The sequence below is a fragment of the Silene latifolia genome, chromosome 11, assembly GCF_048544455.1.
Source record: "Silene latifolia isolate original U9 population chromosome 11, ASM4854445v1, whole genome shotgun sequence".
In the NCBI taxonomy this organism is placed as follows: domain Eukaryota; kingdom Viridiplantae; phylum Streptophyta; class Magnoliopsida; order Caryophyllales; family Caryophyllaceae; genus Silene; species Silene latifolia.
Genome location: NC_133536.1, coordinates 84,726,980 through 84,746,579, shown reverse-complemented (window position 1 = coordinate 84,746,579; position 19,600 = coordinate 84,726,980). Strand labels below are relative to the sequence as shown.

The window sequence follows — 19,600 nt, the reverse complement described above, 5'->3', positions numbered from 1 at the left end:
CCACAAAGAGATGCGTGGTTCAATAACTTTCGGGTATATATTTTCCGTATTTCTTTGTTTTAATAACCAAGGTTATACTTTTATAAATACTAAAAGGTTATACTTTTATAAATACTAATATGAAATTTTGTCGCTTTTTTTTTGTAGCAAGCATATGCTTGGTCACCGTCTCAAGAACGGAATGTCCGTATCAGGTACGAGGAAGTCGGTACTCGACGATATCGGGACGTGATTTGGAAGGTAGTTAGGCGCCCAAAGGAACCAGAGAACATGAAAGGTATTTAATTAACTTGTTTTGTTATTTGTATTAATTAGTATATACTCTCTTATATTATAAATAATATCAGTAACTTATTAGTTATGATTTCATATGTGTAATTGCAGGTGACAAGTATGAAGGCTTAATAAAGCATACCAAAACTCCCGCTTTTCAGAAGAAGTCTAAGCAAGCATCCCTCAACAAAAGAGGAGGAAAGGAAGACGCCGTGAACGAGCCTACTCATTACGCGGGTTCACGATCGTTCTGGAATCGTATGTTGGGGGTAAGTTTGTCTATTATTTCACACTTTTTTTTTTGTTTTCAATGCAACATGTTTATTTTATGTTAGATTTTTTGTTGATTTTCTAACATGTATGTTTTTTTTTTCATTCAGAGAGGAAAGAAGAAGTCACGGCACAAATGATTGCGACGGTACCAGAACTGTTTCTGGACACGCATTCCAGGGTTGACCACAAAGGGGTTAGAACTTGGACTAAGCCAAAAGACAAGCAATTATATGTAAGTTTCCGTCACACTTAATTTTTGTTAATTTACTCTCTTTTAAAATGTCGTATATAAGGTGGTTACCATATTAACTTACAACCATTTGTTTAATATTGTAGGAAGCATTTGAACAAGAAAAAGCCGCCAATCCAGAAGCTCCGGATAATGACATATGGTTTAAGTTGGTGGATGGCTTCAAGAAAGGGAACGTGTATGGTACCGGAAGTTCAACACCGGCTTTCTATGAGAAAACGCGTAGGAGATCGACTTCAACAATTCCCGGCAAGAACACGTATCAACCGGAATTATTAGTCAACTTCAAGGTCAAATAAGAGAGCGTGATGAACGTGATGCCAAACGTGATGAAGAACTTGCCAAACGTGATGAAGAATTCCGGCAAATGAAGGAAAGAATGGAAATGTTTGAGAATTGGTGGCAAGGTTGTAACCCCGGACCTAGATCCAACTACGATCCAAATGATCCGCATGGTCCACATGGGGGGAGTGGAGCCGGTGTTGGCTTCCAAGTATGATGATTTTAGCATGTAAGCTTGTAAGACTTGAACATTTAGACTTGAACATTTAGAATAGTTTAGCTTGTAAAACTTTCATTTTCAATATATGAAATGAAGTTTGAGAAATTGGGAGGTGTTGGGTTGAAATGTATGGTGTTGTGTGTGTTGAAATGGGATGTATGGTGTTGTGGAACATCGGTTTGTATGCGAGTTGTAAATTTTTGGCTAGCAATGAAAACGAAAAATCCACCAAAACTTACAAAGAGCTTTGGCGATCGATTTACAATTTGGCGACTGCAAGTCAGTCGCCAATTTGGCGACTGATATTAAGGTAGTCGCCAAATTGGCGACTGATTTGTAGTCGCCAAATCTATAATCAGTCGCCAAATTGCCTCAGTCAAATTGGCTACATCACCCAAAAATGGCGACTGAATCAGCATTTGGCGACTGCATTTCAGTCGCCATTTTGGCGACTACCTTGGCATCAGTCGCCAAATTGGCGACTACCCCGTCAGTCGCCATTTTTGGTATTTGGCGACTGATTTGTCAGTCGCTAAATTTGGCGACCGACTTTAGTCGCCAAAACTAAAAAAGGCGACTAAGGTCCGCGACTGACGTTTGGCGACTGATTTCAGTCGCCAAATTGATTTTGGCGACTGATTTCAGTCGCCAAAATCAGTCGCCTGTTTTAATTCTTTTTGTAGTGTAACACCCACAAATTTTTTAATCTCGCTTATTTAATTTTTGTTTATAAGATTTAAATTTTAATACTTATATTTACCGGTTTTGTACAAATCGTTAATTAATGCCGTTTTAAATCTTATTTCAGTCCGATTTCTTCTCGGACCGACCTTTTATGTAGCTGACATTTTTGTAAGCGGAATTGGGGAATCGATTTTGGCGCCATTGATATATGGACTGTATTTTTGTTTAATAGACAAGTTAATTATTTAACTAGATTTATCCTTTTTATTCTTTTATTTGAAATCCTTAGTATTATTATTATTTTTCTACATTTGTTTATTTTTACAACAAAAAGGAAAAGAAATTTTGGATGTTAACCCTTACCTTAACCGATTTTGCATTACTTAAATAAGGAGATTTTATTCTTATCTTTTCTCATTTCACTCATTCATAAACCCTCCTAATTAGATTATCTCATATCATTTTCATTCACAAAAAAATACGGAGAAATTATACCCTACTTGTAACACCCCCTTCTTACCCGACCGAGGTAATTAGGAGATGTTACCATCTAGGTTTCCCGAGGCGGTGAATCGGAAATACGATAAAGAAAACATTTATTATAAACAACTAGTTTAGCGATTACAAACCATTAGCTAATGAATAAAAGTACAACCCGTAGTTACTATACTCATCTAACAAATTATACACATCTCGTGACTCATCAAGCTCGTCCCGTCTCCCGCGTACTATCCAACCAACCTGTATCTAACCTGCTCCCTATATGACCAAAGGACATCATATAGATCAACACAGGCCACCCCAAGAGAGACATGTGACAAAATACAGACACAACAAATGTCAGTTTCAATAGACAGACAAAAGATGACACGACTCAAGTGTGTGAGTATGCAACATGACTACTAATATGAATAGACCACTATCAATAACCACCACCACGGTATCGGGACACGCCCAGACATACCGATAATCACAAACAGGTATCGGGACACGCCCAGACGTACCGGGTTCGGAAGCCAATCGGATCCCCTGCCAGACGTCGTGTCTCAACCACACGAGTTCCTCCGTAACTCAAGCCATTAATGTGCACATCCCTCTTGGAGTTGGAAGCTCCAAGAGGCGACTCAAGCGTAAGACGGTCTCCCAACCGTCTTACGTCTCCAAAACAATAACAACAACACGACCACAACAATAACAACAATTACTCCAGCATATATGATGACAACCAATGTGTCAAGTTACTGCAATAAAAAATGTTTTGATTTTTTCAATGGATCCTGCTTTACAAAGGCAATGTGTCAAGTTCCGCAATGCACATGAAGTATTCTCAAGGCTTTCTACTATGTTTTCTCAAACCCCGAGGATAATTCGGTATGACACCGCAGTTCGTTTCTTTGAGGCTAACCTCAAAGATGGTCAACCTATAAGTTCTCACGTACTTAAAATGATTGAGTACGTGGAACCTTTAGAGGGGCCCCGACGAACTTGTGGTGGACCGAGTGCTCCACTCACTCTCTCTCTCTCTCCCACGTCAAAGAATTACCCAATTTAGGGTAAATTATAATATGACAAACATGAGAAAAAGTTTATATGAGCTCCATTCTCTGCTTGTGCAAGCAGAGAAGGATATGGGATTTAGTGGGAGTACGAGGAAAGATGTACTTGCGATTAACGTGAAGGGGAAGAAGCAGTTTAAGAGGAACGCAGGTAAGAAGCCCGTACAGGTGGAAGGCAAAGGTAAAGCAATTGCGAGTTGCTCTACCAAGCCTAAGCCTAAAAAGGGTAATCCTCTTAAAGATACTTGTAATTACTGTAATAACAACGGACATTGGAGGTGTAATTGCACGAAATACTTGGATGACATCAAAGCTGGCATTGTGAAGCCAACATGTAATTTCTCAACCGAATCTTTTAGGATAGACATAAATTATACTTCAAATACAACTTGGGTATTAGATAATGGTTGTGGTTCTCACTTGTGCAATCATTTGCAGGGCCTAAAAAGCATAAGAAAGCTAAACAAGGGTGATGTTGATCTCCGAATGGTATCGGGTCTAAAGTAGCCGCCGTCTCAGTAGGAACTTATGTACATAATTTTGCTTCGGGGTTGCAGTTGTTTCTTAATAATTATTATTTTGTACCAACGTTGCTAGGAATATAATATCAGTATCTGTGTTAGACACAGAAGGTTTTTCTTTTGTTATCAAAGACAAACGTTGTACTTTTTCCCTTAATGGGATTGTATATAGCGAAGCTATTTCAATCAATGGTATTTATATTCTAGACACTTGCAACAATGTTTATCATTTAGATAATAAAAGACTCAAAACAGGTGATCCCGATCAATCTTATTTATGGCATTGTCGATTAGGACACATTAACGAGAAGCGCATTAGAAGACTAGTGTCGACTGGTATAATTAAACCTTTTGATTTCGAATCATTTGGTACATGCGAATATTGTCTTTTTGGCAAGATGACTCGTTCACCTTTTCTAGGAAAAGGATCTCGAGCTAGTGAGTTGTTGGGTTTAATACACACCGATGTATGTGGTCCAATGACAGGCACTGCTAGAGGTAATTATGATTATTTCATTACTTTTACCGATGACATGAGTAGATATGGGTATATCTACTTAATGAGGTATAAAAGTGAGGCTTTTGATAAGTTCAAAGAGTTTCAGAATGAAGTGGAAAACCAATTAAATAAGAAGATTAAAACATTACGATCAGATCGTGGTGGGGAGTATTAAAGCAATGACTTTAGAGATCACTTTAAAGGCTGTGGTATTGTATCCCAGTTAACTCCTCCTGGCACACCACAATTAAATGGTGTGGCTGAAAGTAGGAATCGAACTTTATTAGATATGGTCCGATCAATGATGAGTCAAACTGAGTTACCTAAGTCATTTTGGGGTTTTGCCATTTTATCTGCTATACGCTCACTTAATCAAAGTCCCACTAAAGCAACTGACAAAACTCCATATGAGATATGGAAAGGGAAAGTCCTGAATCTGCGATACATGAAAGTATGGGGTTGTGATGCTTATGTCAACAGCAAGTCTGACGATAAGCTTGCACCTCGTTCTGAAAAATGTATTTTTGTAGGCTACCCTAAGGAAACATGTGGATATTACTTATACAATAGTAGCGAGAACAAAGTGTTTGTGGCTCGTGAAGCTGTCTTTCTAGAAAAAAGAGTTTATTTCTAGAAGACAGAGTGGGAGAAAATTTGAACTTGATGAATTTCAAGAGTGACAAACTGATGTGACAGTACAGGAAGATGTTCCTTCTACGTCTGAATCGGTTATTGTTCCTTCTGAACCTAGGAGGTCAGAGAGAGTTAGTCGCCAGCCTGATAGATACCTTGGTGTTATTGAGGAAGATGGTGACTATGAGGTTTTACTTTTGGAAAGTGATTAACCTAAGACCTACAAAGCAGCTATTACTAGTTCTGACTCTAAGCTATGGCTCGAGGCCATGCAATCCGAAATGGATTCTATGTACGAAAATCAGGTATGGGACCTGGTTGACTTACCTAAAGATGTTCGACCTCTTCAGTGTAAGTGGATATTTAAGATTAAAATCGGCATGGATGGACATAAAGATGTCTACAAAGCTAGATTGGTGGCAAAAGGTTTCACCCAAGTCCATGTTTTACACTATGATGAAACTTTTGCACCAGTTGCTATGCTTAGATCTATTCGGATAATGTTAGCGATGGTTGCATTTCATGATTATGAGATATGGCAAATGGATGTCAAAACCGCTTTCCTGAACGGGTTTCTGGAAGAGGAAGTGTTCATGACACAATCTGAAGGTTTTGTGGATCCTAAAAATCCTAACAAAGTATGCAAACTTAAGAGATCCATTTATGGTCTTAAGCAAGCGTCAAGGAGTTGGAATCATCGTTTTGATCATGTTATTAAACAGAATGGTTTTTCTCGAAGTGTTGAGGAACCATGTTTATACATGAAGTTTAGTGGGAGTAAAGTTGTTTTCTTACTTCTTTACGTGGACGACATATTACTCATTGGGAATGATGTAGATATGCTTGCTTCTGTCAAGAAGTGGTTAGAAAATCACTTCCAAATGAAAGATTTGGGAGAAGCTCAGCGCATCTTGGGTATCCGGATCTATAGGGATAGATCCAAAAGGATATTAGCTTTGGGTCAAGAATCCTATATCGATAAGATTCTTGACCGATTCAATATGAAAAACTCCAAGAGAGGTTTTCTACCTATAGGAGTGGGATTACTTTGAGTAAGTCACAGTGTCCTACTGAGCCTAAGGATATTGAACGCATGAAATCGATTCCCTATGCTTCTGCTGTTGGATCGATCATGTATGCTATGATGTGTTCTCGTCCTGACGTCTCGTATGCTTTGAGTATGATGAGTCGTTATCAGAAAACTCCAGGCGAGAGTCACGGGATAGCCGTCAAGAATATTCTGATGTACTTGAGAAGGACTAAGGATTCATTCTTAGTGTTTGGAGGAGAATCTGAATTACGTATAAGAGGTTATACGGATGCCAGTTTCCAAACCGATAGGGATGATTTGAAATCCCAGGCTGGTTTTGTTTTTTTGTTGAATGGAGGGGCGGTTTATTAGAGAAGTTTTAAGGACTCTGTGACTGCTGATTCTACAACGGAAGATGAGCACATTGCAGCCTCTGAAGCTACAAAGGAAGCTGTTTGGATTAGGCAATTCTTAGAGGTACTGAAAGTAGTTCCAACCGCTGAGGATCCTATCACTTTATATTGTGATAATAGTGGGGAAATTTTTCAAGCAAAAGAGCCCAAGTCTAGTAACAAGTCTAGACACGTACTTAGGAAATTTCATGTAATTAGAGATTTAATTGAAAGAAAGGAAATTCCAGTCTGTAAGGTTGGGACAGCTGACAACATCGCTGATCCTTTAACCAAACCATTGTCTCAAGCTAAACATGATAGTTATGTTGTTTCGATGGGATTGAGACGAATGCCAGAACTGTTGTAAATTGTATAATATGTAATAATCAAGATATTGTATTTATTATTTCATATATAATAATTACATTTATCGTTGTATTCAGTTTTATATCTGAATTTAAAATACTTTGTTTTAGTCCAAATACGTTGTAGTGACAATGTCGAACCCTATTAAAGTGAACTGGATTAACATTGTATTTTGTCCCTAGTTCCTTAATGAGGTGACGTCTCAGAGTAACTAGATTGTAAGGCGATAGATGACAAGTTCGACTGTCATATGGTCATAGTGATGGCTGATCGATTACATAGGCAGATTGTGAGACGATTTGTCGGACAGTGACCGTTTATAGAGTCCTTTTGTTGCTGGGTCGTGGCGAGGATTTCTATATATTCCTTCGAGTCAATTCTTTAGACTGGTGACTATTTGTCTGAGTTGGTGCAGTTTTCCGGTGGCTTAGGTTTTTGTTTTAGGTCGCGCCGTAAAAGGAGGCCGATGGGCATTTACTGGGTCATTGTGATTTGTATCGAACAAAGAAAATAGGTCAACAGGATTGTCCATTTAAGTCATATTTTATCTCAAGGCCACTCGAGGAGAGGTGACTGGAAATGCGTGGCCACGCTCGGATGAGATCTATAGTAGATTATCCGGTCAGACAGTCATTCTCCTGATCGAGGAAACCACTTTATGATATGATCACGTGCAAGAACGACCTGAAAGACATCTTGCATTGAGTGGGAGATATTATTGGACAAGAGAATTGGTAACGCACACTTGTGTCGGACAAGTGGGAGATTGTTGGAATAGTGTCCTCCACAATAAGTGCGTTTATGATGCGTGTCTAATATATGATGTTTTGCACCTCATTTCACACGCATTTCAGAGCTCAATTGAGTAGTTTATGCTACTATTTCCCTTGTTTCGTGTATTTCTTCCTTTTCGTGTGATTTTGTAAGAATGCGAAGAATATGGCGGAAAATGGACCAAGTCTGTCCCGGAGTGTTTAGCATAGGATTTGACATGAAGTATTGACTCAAGGAATGAGCTTGGTGCGCGTTTCAAGGCCTAAAGATAGCAAAAGCATGGGTGCATACGAGTTTAACAAGCAAAGAAGCACTTCATGATATTGCAGCCTGCTTCAGATGGCAATATCTCGAGTTATAGAGCTGATAATCAAGTGATTCCAAATGGAGGTGAACGCTTATCCTCTTAGCTTTCCAACGCCGTATAGAACGCCTGATTTGACCAAGTAACGAAGAAATGGCAGCTGTTTTAAGATCGGTGCGCGCTGTAGGAATCGTCAGAATGCAATTCTTTACAGCACTCTTGGTCGATAACCTGGAACAAGTGGTCGATCGACCACCCCACGAGCTATTGTGCAAGTTAAAAGATCGAGAATTCCAAAGCCCATTGTGATTAGGTTTAGGAATAAAGGTTACGCAGGATTATTCCTATATAACATAACCTTAGTTTTCAGAATAACCGTCCAGTTTTTATCATCAAGTTCTTAATATACAATTCGATAGTCATTAGTTTAGATTATTTTTTCCGTCAATAAAGCTTTATTTACATTCGGTTTCAATCTTTCCTCTTCAATTCTCCCTACGGTATTTTTTGTTCCTTCGTTTAATACTCGCTGTTTTAATTCATTCGTAGTATAGAGTTGTTAGGTTAGAATTCCCAAAGCCAATTATCGTTTTATGTTAACTGTTCATTTAATTAATCCAAGCATGAATTCGTTAGCTTTATTTGATAATATTATTGCTGTTTTTATCACAACTATGAGTAGCTAAATCAACCCCGCTAAGTTGTAAGGGAGCTATAGCGTAGATGGCATAAATTATAGGCGATTTCGATTCACGGTATGGTCGATCGACCAGTACCCCTGGTCGATCGACTGGTTACACGTCTGGTTTTGCTTTGTTTGTTTCGTTAGGAGCTTTATCTTTCAATAAGACCGAGAGGAGACTTGATAGATGCTCAAACTTGACCATCCCGTAGATAGAGAGATAGGAATGGACAATAATTAACGAATCCAAAACTTTAATCTTAGCTCTTCTTTTATCATTTGCTTACTCTAAATTTTATTCTTTGCTTATTTATTTTTGCATTTTAGACTTAGATAAACTTTAATCCAAAACCCCCAGAAATTCATAGACTAAAATTAAAACAATTAGAATTCCCTACCTCCTTGCGGATCGACCCTTACTACCGCTTGCTAGTTGTAGTTCGGAATTTATAAATATTATTTTTGATACTCACTTCGACAGGTATCAAACTTTGGCGCCGTTGCCGGGGAGGCAGCGCTAGTTTTAAGTGTTTTTTATTTTTTATTTTAGTCTGTGTTTCGCCTCAAGGGAAGACTGAGTACCTTGAGGCAGTTCTTACCATTTCCTCCAAAGATTGTTTTGTTAGGTCCTACAGTCCTATCTACTGATTTCCAAAGGGTCCACCCATGTTCCATTCTCGGGAGCAAGCGGTGCCGTTTTGTGGGAGATGCGGCGGAAGGGGACACACACCGATGCATGCAGGAACCCTAAGGAGAAGATGTTTGCTTTTCATCAACTTCAGCTCGACAATTCGTATAATTACGCTCCTACTTCACCGCATCAACCATATGTGCCTCCTTATGAAGCCCCACCACCATCCACTCACAAAAGAAGAGTCAAATAATGAAGTTGCAAAGTTGATAAGTCTAGTGCAAATTTGCTTATGGTAGAGGTACGAGAAAAGTAATGCGGCGAATGAGGTCTCAATCACGAGTGAAATCTCAAATTGCCACATTAGATAAGAATGCAGCTGAGATACCGAGTCAATTTCACTCTCTGAATCAGCGTATTGAGACCGTACATGCAATAACGCTGAGGAGCGGGTCTACTCTTGATGGATCTGAGAAAACTGCTGAAAAAGGGAAGAAGAAAAAGGGCGAGAAAAAGACGATCAGCAGTAATCACGGTCGATCGACCACATCACCCAGTCGATCGACCAGTCCGCGAAATGATATAGCTTCTGGTACTGTTGAAACCCGTCGATCGACTGACCAACATGGTCGATCGACTGGAAACGCAGCTGATGATGAGCCATTTCGTCCTCCAATGCCAGATAATTTGAGGGACTACTTGTTTCGGGGTACTACACCTCCGAAATTATCGAGGCAAGACCCAGATGTTGATGGGTTCGTTCCGGTTCCAAAGTATGACCCGATGACGATTAATGGTTCATTCTTGAGACGGTCTGAAGAGGGTTCGAGTTACAACAAGGATAAAGTAGTGGATTTTCAGCCTAAGTCCACCGATGCCGGTATGAGAGACCTAGAGGAGAGGGCTAAGCTACTTGACGACCCCATATCCGAGAGGTTTACCAACGAAGGATGAGGTATATTTTGAAAAATTTAAAAATGTCATTCATAGTCTCAATGTGCAAGTACCTTTTCTTGAGTTGGTTAATCAAGTTCCCGCTTATATGAAATTCATAAAGCAGCTTTTAAATAAGAAGCGGAAACTTGATAGGGTCGAGTCTGTTAATTTAACTGAAGAATATAGCTCTTATTTGACTCACACTGCTCCACACAAGTTAGCTGACCCGGGTAGCTTTTCAGTCCCTTGTAATATTGGTACCTTCTCAATTAAGAAGGCATTATGTGATTTAGTGGCTAGTATTAGTGTCATGCCTTTGAGTCTTGCTAGGAGATTAGAATTGACTAGATTTTCGGTCACTAATATGACAGTGCAAATGGCTGATCGTTCTGAGGTCCAGCCCGTAGGAGTCCTAGAGGATATTCCTGTGCAAATAGGAAAATTTTTCTTCCCAGTTGACTTTATTGTGTTAGACATATCCGAGGATGCCCATATCCCTATCATTTTGGGTAGACCCGTTCTGCACACTGCTGGTGCAGTTATTGATGTTGGCTCAGGGACACTGACCTTTAAGGTGGGGAAGCAGTCCATTAGTTTTGCCCAGACTTATATGAAGAAAGATGCTATGTGTCCTGTGACTTGTAATGCGATTTCTACTCGTAAGTCTTATGATGTAATTACTGACACTCCTTCGTTATTACCTGTGCCTATTCCTGTTATGACACCCCCGCCCCAGATTGGGAGCAAATTGGAGGAAGATTCTTCTGTTTTGGCTGTTGCAGGAACCAGTTTGGGGAAGAAAGAACCGCTGATCGCTCCAGCTGTGAAGGAGCCCATTGTTCAGAGAGGCGGTTTGGGATGTCTGAGCTATGCAACTGACGAGGAGCTAGATGAGGAGCCCAAGAAGAAGGAGCCAGTCAAAATTTCGGAGTCGGATCTTGAGTGTGAGGAGCTAGAAGATGATGGCCATGCTTGGGAAGATGCTAGAGATGATCCGTTGAGTATTCCAGGCGGAGTAGAGTGGAGTCCAGCTTCTGAGATGAGCACTGCGGAAGCTACTTCATGTAGACAGAAGCCTTGGTCGGAGATTTTCCGCAGTTTCCGTTGATTCGTTTCTTAGACCTTTTTAAGACAATTTATTGCTTTTAGACTATTTATCATTTTTCGTGTGCGCGAAAATTCGCTTAGTTTGGTTTGCTTAGGATTTTTTATAAACTTTAGACTGTTACTTCGGGTTTTGCGCAATTTTGGGCGCATTATTATGTGTATTTGCAGGTTTATAGACCTTGTTAGCTCAATTTATTGAGCTAATTCGAAGAAATCAGGAAGTTAAAGCAGCTATTTCAGTCGATCGACTGGCCATCTTAGTCGATCGACTGAGCGCTACAGTTCCAGGAGCTTCTGTTCCCGTCATCTTGGTCGATCGACTGGGTAAGGTGGTCGATCGACCGCTGTTGTACCTATTTTCGATCATTCCCCTGTTGTGTTTGGTCGATTTGCGGAGTTGAGGGAGTCTTTTCTCCACTTTATTCTCTGATTTATTTCTGTTTTCTTCCATTTCCTTATTGTGCACAAAATTTTGCGTTTCATAAATTGCTTTCTCGGAAATTATGCGCGGTACTTTTGTTTGTCTTTTCAGGTACTTGTTGGTAGCACTGTTGGCTACTAAAACCTCCTAGCTCACGCTGGTTTGGGGAGGTTTCCTTTTTGATGCGCTTAAAGTCTTGTGAGTTTCCGAGTCCTTCTTTTATGTCAATTTTAGTTATAATTCCGCAACTCTCATTTCCATTGCTTATTTTCTTATATGATTTTGCACATGGGGACATTGTGTGATTTGGTTTGGGGAAGGGTTTTGCGTTGCATTCACATGTTCCATTGCATTTCTGTTTCACGTTTATTGCATTTCAGTTTGCATTTGTTATTTCATTTCATATATATATATATCAAAATTCAAAAAAAAATATTGATTGAAAAATTTCAAAAATTTCAAAAATTCACGTTTATTTTAGCATATAGGTCGAGTCGGAACGGTAATATTTCAATGATGACATTGCATTTGCAGCTGTTTATGCCTAAGCCTTGCTAATTGACATGTTATTAGTAGAATCATATATGCATAGTCTACGAGTTTTCGTTAAATTTCTTGCTGAACTTGAGACTTGACATAGATTTTTGGCAAACTACATTATATTCTGAGATTTAGAGCTTATAACTGGTGACATTTATGACCAGTTTATTTAGGATGTGAGTAGTTACTCCTTATAAGACATGTTACATCAATATGCATAAATATGAACTTAATCTGCTTAATACCCGTATGCATTCGGTTTGTGGTTTGTTGACACATGTGGTAGAGGTCTCCTTTTCTCATTTTACCCATAAGCCTCACATAGCCAAATTTGCCTTTTCGTCCCATAAGCTACATACCATTATTTAGCCTACCCTATCCGAGCTAGTATTGGTAGTTGTGGGAACGTGTTTATTGCATCTTGGTTATATTGCTCTGTATGAGAAGGTTGGTGGAATGTTGAAAGGAGGAAAGAAAGGAAGAGAAAATAGAATTGAAAAAAAAATGAAAAGAAGGAAGAAAATAAAAGAAAAGAGAAGAAAAAAATCAGAATCGCATAATTCAAAGTCTTTATCAAATGGCGATTTTTGCTCCCCTGCTTTATTATTATCATTTGGGGAGTTGACTTTTTGTGGAGTTTGTGAGAATAGTGCTACTCATTAGCACCGTTTTGTATTGATTTATCTGGAGCAAGAAGTTGGATGTTGTTATAATTTGGACATGTAGTTACTAGCTTGGCTTTAATTCCTCTTATCCAAATTCATTTTTGCCTCTTCTTACCCATTACCTCACATATCCATATTTACCTCGGCATGTGTCATGGTCACTGGTTTGGTTGGAATGCATATGTACGGTTGTAGAAATTATTTTCATATTAGATTGCAGGCATGTTCTTATAGGTCGTAGTTAGGTGAGTGTCACTACAAATTACTTCTTTCTATCTTTTACATATATTCACCTGTGCTTATGTGTGATTTGAGCGACCTATGAGAGTCTGAATTGATAAGTCTCTGCAGTTGACGGTTCAACAGTTTTTAAAGACTACATAACTCGTTTGCATGATTCACAATGCTAATTGATTGTTAGTTGTGCATTAAATTGGTTTAGGCTTTATTTGTTGCATTTCACTCTGAGATTGAACTCGTTCCATTAGGTTCTAAGATCGAGTCTAGTTCTTGCTTGGGGACAAGCAAGGGTTTGGTTTGGGGAAGTTTGATGCGTGTCTAATATATGATGTTTTGCACCTCATTTCACACGCATTTCAGAGCTCAATTGAGTAGTTTATGCTACTATTTCCCTTGTTTCGTGTATTTCTTCCTTTTCGTGTGATTTTGTAGGAATGCGAAGAATATGGCGGAAAATGGACCAAGTCTGTCCCGGAGTGTTTAGCTCAGGATTTGACATGAAGTATTGACTCTAGGAATGAGCTTGGTGCGCGTTTCAAGGCCTAAAGATAGCAAAAGCATGGGTGCATACGAGTTTAACAAGCAAAGAAGCACTTCATGATATTGCAGCCTGCTTCAGATGGCAATATCTCGAGTTCTATAGCTGATAATCGAGTGATTCTAATTGGAGGTGAACGCTTATCCTCTTAGCTTTCCAACGCCGTGTAGAATGCCTGATTTGACCAAGTAACGAAGAAATGGCAGCTGTTTTAAGATCGGTGCGCGCTGCAGGAATCGTCAGAATGCAATTCTGTACAGCACTCTTGGTCGATCGACTGGTACAAGTGGTCGATCGACCACCCCATGAGCTGTTGTTCAAGTTAAAAGATCGAGAATTCCAAAGCCCATTGTGATTAGGTTTAGGAATAAAGGTTACGCAGGATTATTCCTATATAACATAACCTTAGTTTTCAGAATAACCGTCCAGTTTTTATCATCAAGTTCTTAATATACAATTCGATAGTCATTAGTTTAGATTATTTTTTCCGTCAATAAAGCTTTATTTACATTCGGTTTCGATCTTTCCTCTTCAATTCTCCCTACGGTATTTTCTGTTCCTTCGTTTAATACTCGCTGTTTTAATTCATTCGTAGTATAGAGTTGTTAGGTTAGAATTCCCAAAGCCAATTATCGTTTTATGTTAACTGTTCATTTAATTAATCCAAGCATGAATTCGTTAGCTTTATTTGATAATATTATTGCTGTTTTTATCACAACTATGAGTAGCTAAATCAACCCTGCTAAGATGTAGGGGAGCTATAGCGTAGATGGCATAAATTATAGGCGATTCCGATTCACGGTATGGTCGATCGACCGCACCCGGTCGATCGACCGTTACGCGTCTGGTTTTGCTTTGTTTGTTTCGTTAGGAGCTTTATCTTTCAATGAGACCGAGAGGAGACTTGATAGATGCTCAAACTTGACCATCCCATAGATCGAGAGATAGAAATGGACAATAATTAACGAATTAAAACGACTAAATTGCTAAGATCGAGAGATAACGTGATTTAGTTTGCATTAGGAATCATTAATAAAGAATGATAGTTAGTATTAATGAGACTTAGGGATTAGTAGCATAGGCCGAGAGGTAGTTACTATTTAACATGGACCGAGAGGACTTGTTTTCCCCATCCTTCGCGACCGTATTTCGAAGTTACCTAGGATTATGTGCCATCGCAGCTATAGTGAACCGATCGTCTTAGCTCTTCTTTTATCATTTGCTTACTCTAAATTTTATTCTTTGCTTATTTATTTTTGCATTTTAGACTTAGATAAACTTTAATCCAAAACCCCCAGAAATTCATAGACTAAAATTAAAACAATTAGAATTCCCTACCTCCCTGCGGATCGACCCTTACTACCGCTTGCTAGTTGTAGTTCGGAATTTATAAATATTATTTTTGATACTCACTTCGACAGGTATCAAACTTTGGCGCCGTTGCCGGGGAGGCAGCGCTAGTTTTAAGTGTTTTTTATTTTTTATTTTAGTTTGTGTTTCGCCTCAAGGGAAGACTGAGTACCTTGAGGCAGTTCTTACCATTTCCTCCAGTATTGTTTTGTTAGGTCCTACAGGTCCTATCTACAGTACTTCAGAAGGGTCCACCCATGTTCCATTCTCAGGAGCAGCAGGTGCCGTTTTGTGGGAGATGCGGCGGAAGGGGACACACAGCTGATGCATGCAGGAACCCTAAGGAGAAGATGTTTGCTTTTCATCAACTTCAGCTCGACAATTCGTATAATTACGCTCCTACTTCACCGCATCAACCATATGTGCCTCCTTATGAAGCCCCACCACCATCCACTCTGTCACAGCAAGAGTCAAATAATGAAGTTGCAAAGTTGATAAGTCTAGTGCAGCTGCTTATGGTAGAGGTACAGAAAAGTAATGCGGCGAATGAGGTCTCAATCACGGAGCTGAAATCTCAAATTGCCACATTAGATAAGAATGCAGCTGAGATACCGAGTCAATTTCACTCTCTGAATCAGCGTATTGAGACCGTACATGCAATAACGCTGAGGAGCGGGTCTACTCTTGATGGATCTGAGAAAACTGCTGAAAAAGGGAAGAAGAAAAAGGGCGAGAAAAAGACGATCAGCAGTAATCACGGTCGATCGACCACATCACCCAGTCGATCGACCAGTCCGCGAAATGATATAGCTTCTGGTACTGTTGAAACCCGTCGATCGACTGACCAACATGGTCGATCGACTGGAAACGCAGCTGATGATGAGCCATTTCGTCCTCCAATGCCAGATAATTTGAGGGACTACTTGTTTCGGGGTACTACACCTCCGAAATTATCGAGGCAAGACCCCGATGTTGATGGGTTCGTTCCGGTTCCAAAGTATGACCCGATGACGATTAATGGTTCATTCTTGAGACGGTCTGAAGAGGGTTCGAGTTACAACAAGGATAAAGTAGTGGATTTTCTGCCTAAGTCCACCGATGCCGGTATGAGAGACCTAGAGGAGAGGGCTAAGCTACTTCTGATAGCCCCATATCCAGAGAGGCTGGTACCAACGAAGGATGAGGTATATTTTGAAAAATTTAAAAATGTCATTCATAGTCTCAATGTGCAAGTACCTTTTCTTGAGTTGGTTAATCAAGTTCCCGCTTATATGAAATTCATGAAGCAGCTTTTAAATAAGAAGCGGAAACTTGATAGGGTCGAGTCTGTTAATTTAACTGAAGAATCTAGCTCTTATTTGACTCACACTGCTCCACACAAGTTAGCTGACCCGGGTAGCTTTTCAGTCCCTTGTAATATTGGTACCTTCTCAATTGAGAAGGCATTATGTGATTTAGTGGCTAGTATTAGTGTCATGCCTTTGAGTATTGCTAGGAGATTATGATTGACTAGATTTGCGGTCACTAATATTAAAGTGCAAATGGCTGATCGTTCTGAGGTCCAGCCCGTAGGAGTCCTAGAGGATATTCCTGTGCAAATAGGAAAATTTTTCTTCCCAGTTGACTTTATTGTGTTAGACATATCCGAGGATGCCCATATCCCTATCATTTTGTGTAGACCCGTTCTGCACACTGCTGGTGCAGTTATTGATGTTGGCTCAGGGACACTGACCTTTAAGGTGGGGAAGCAGTCCATTAGTTTTGCCCAGACTTATATGAAGAAAGATGCTATGTTTCCTGTGACTTGTAATGCGATTTCTACTCGTAAGTCTTATGTTGTAATTACTGACACTCCTTCGTCATTACCTGTGCATATTCCTGTTATGACACCTCCGCCCCATATTGGGAGCAAATTGGAGGAAGATTCTTCTATTTTGGCTGTTGCAGGAACCAGTTTGGGGAAGAAAGAACCGCTGATCGCTCCAGCTGTGAAGGAGCCCATTGTTCAGAGAGGCGGTTTGGGATGTCTGAGCTATGCAACTGACGAGGAGCCAGATGAGGAGCCCAAGAAGAAGGAGCCAGTCAAAATTTCGGAGTCGGATCTTGAGTGTGAGGAGCTAGAAGATGATGGCCATGCTTGGGAAGATGCTAGAGATGCTCCGTTGAGTATTCCAGGCGGAGTAGAGTGGAGTCCAGCTTCTGAGATGAGCACTGCAGAAGCTACTTCATGTAGACAGAAGCCTTGGTCGGTGATTTTCCGCAGTTTTCGTTGATTCGTTTCTTAGACCTTTTTAAGACAATTTATTGCTTTTAGACTATTTATCATTTTTCGTGTGCGCGAAACTTCGCTTAGTTTGGTTTCTTAGGATTTTTTATAAACTTTAGACTGTTACTTCGGGTTTTGCGCAATTTTGGGCGCATTATTATGTGTATTTGCAGGTTTATAGACCTTGTTAGCTCAATTTATTGAGCTAATTCGAAGAAATCAGGAAGTTACAGCAGCTATTTCAGTCGATCGACTGGCCATCTTAGTCGATCGACTGAGCGCTACAGTTCCAGGAGCTTCTGTTCCCGTCATCTTGGTCGATCGACTGGGTAAGGTGGTCGATCGACCGCTGTCCGCTGCTGTACCTGTTTTCGATCATTCCCCTGCTGTGTTTGGTCGATTTGCGGAGTTGAGGGAGTCTTTTCTCCACTTTATTCTCCGATTTATTTCTGTTTTCTTCCATTTCCTTATTGTGCACATAATTTTGCGTTTCATAAATTGCTTTCTCGAAAATTATGCGCGGTACTTTTGTTTGTCTTTTCAGGTACTTGTTGGTAGCACTGCTGGCTACTAAAACCTCCTAGCTCACGCTGGTTTGGGGAGGTTTCCTTTTTGCTGCGCTTAAAGTCTTGTGAGTTTCCGAGTCCTTCTTTTATGTCAATTTTAGTTATAATTCCGCAACTCTCATTTCCTTTGCTTATTTTCTTATATGATTTTGCACATGGGGACATTGTGTGATTTGGTTTGGGGAAGGGTTTTGCGTTGCATTCAGATGTTCCAATGCATTTCTGTTTCACGTTTATTGCATTTCAGTTTGCATTTGTTATTTCATTTCATATATATATATATATCAAAATTCAAAAAAAAAATTTGATTGAAAATTTTTAAAAATTTCAAAAATTCCTGTTTATTTTAGCATATAGGTCGAGTCGGAACGGTAGTATTTCAATGATGACATTGCATTTGCAGATGTTTATGCCTAAGCCTTGCTAATTGACATGTTATTAGTAGAATCATATATGCATAGTCTACGAGTTTTCGTTAAATTTCTTGCTGAACTTGAGACTTGACTTATATTTTTGGCAAACTACATTATATTCTGAGATTTAGAGCTTATAACTGGTGACATTTATGACCAGTTTATTTAGGATGTGAGTAGTTACTCCTTATAAGACATGTTACATCAATATGCATAAATATGAACTTAATCTGCTTAATACCCGTATGCATTCGGTTTGTGGTTTGTTGACACATGTGGTAGAGGTCTCCTTTTCTCATTTTACTCATAAGCCTCACATAGCCAAATTTGCCTTTTCGTCCCATAAGCTACATACCATTATTTAGCCTACCCTATCCGAGCTAGTATTGGTAGTTGTGGGAATGTGTTTATTGCATCTTGGTTATATTGCTCTGTATGAGAAGGTTGGTGGAATGTTGAAAGGAGGAAAGAAAGGAAGAGAAAATAGAATTGAAAAAACAAATGAAAAGAAGGAAGAAAAGAAAAGAAAAGAAAAGAAAAAAATCAGAATCGCATAATTCAAAGTCTTTATCAAATGGCGATTTTTGCTCCCCTGCTTTATTATTATCATTTGGGGAGTTGACTTTTTGTGGAGTTTGTGAGATTAGTGCTACTCATTAGCACCGTTTTGTATTGATTTATCTGGAGCAAGAAGTTGGATGTTGTTATAATTTGGACATGTAGTTACTAGCTTGGCTTTAATTCCTCTTATCCAAATTCATTTTTGCCTCTTCTTACCCATTACCTCACATATCCATATTTACCTCGGCATGTGTCATGGTCACTGGTTTGGTTGGAATGCATATGTACGGTTGTAGAGATTATTTTCATATTAGATTGCACGCATGTTCTTATAGGTCGTAGTTAGGTGAGTGTCACTACAAATTACTTCTTTCTATCTTTTACATATATTCACCTGTGCTTATGTGTGATTTGAGCGACCCGTGAGAGTCTGAATTGATAAGTCTCTGCAGTTGACGGTTCAGCAGTTTTTAACGACTACATAACTCGTTTGCATGATTCACAATGCTAATTGATTGTTAGTTGTGCATTAAATTGGTTTAGGCTTTATTTGTTGCATTTCGCTCTGAGATTGAACTCGTTCCATTAGGTTCTAAGATCGAGTCTAGTTCTTGCTTGGGGACAAGC

General features: G+C 39.4%; 1 long non-coding RNA gene across 1 annotated transcript; it reads left to right on the top strand.

The window, feature by feature from the left end:
* On the top strand, positions 1 to 555 carry LOC141614955 (uncharacterized). Its single transcript, XR_012529497.1, has 3 exons — positions 1 to 33; positions 148 to 277; positions 385 to 555. It is a non-coding gene; the product is annotated as an uncharacterized LOC141614955 (long non-coding RNA).
* The last annotated feature ends 19,045 nt before the right edge of the window (positions 556 to 19,600 follow it).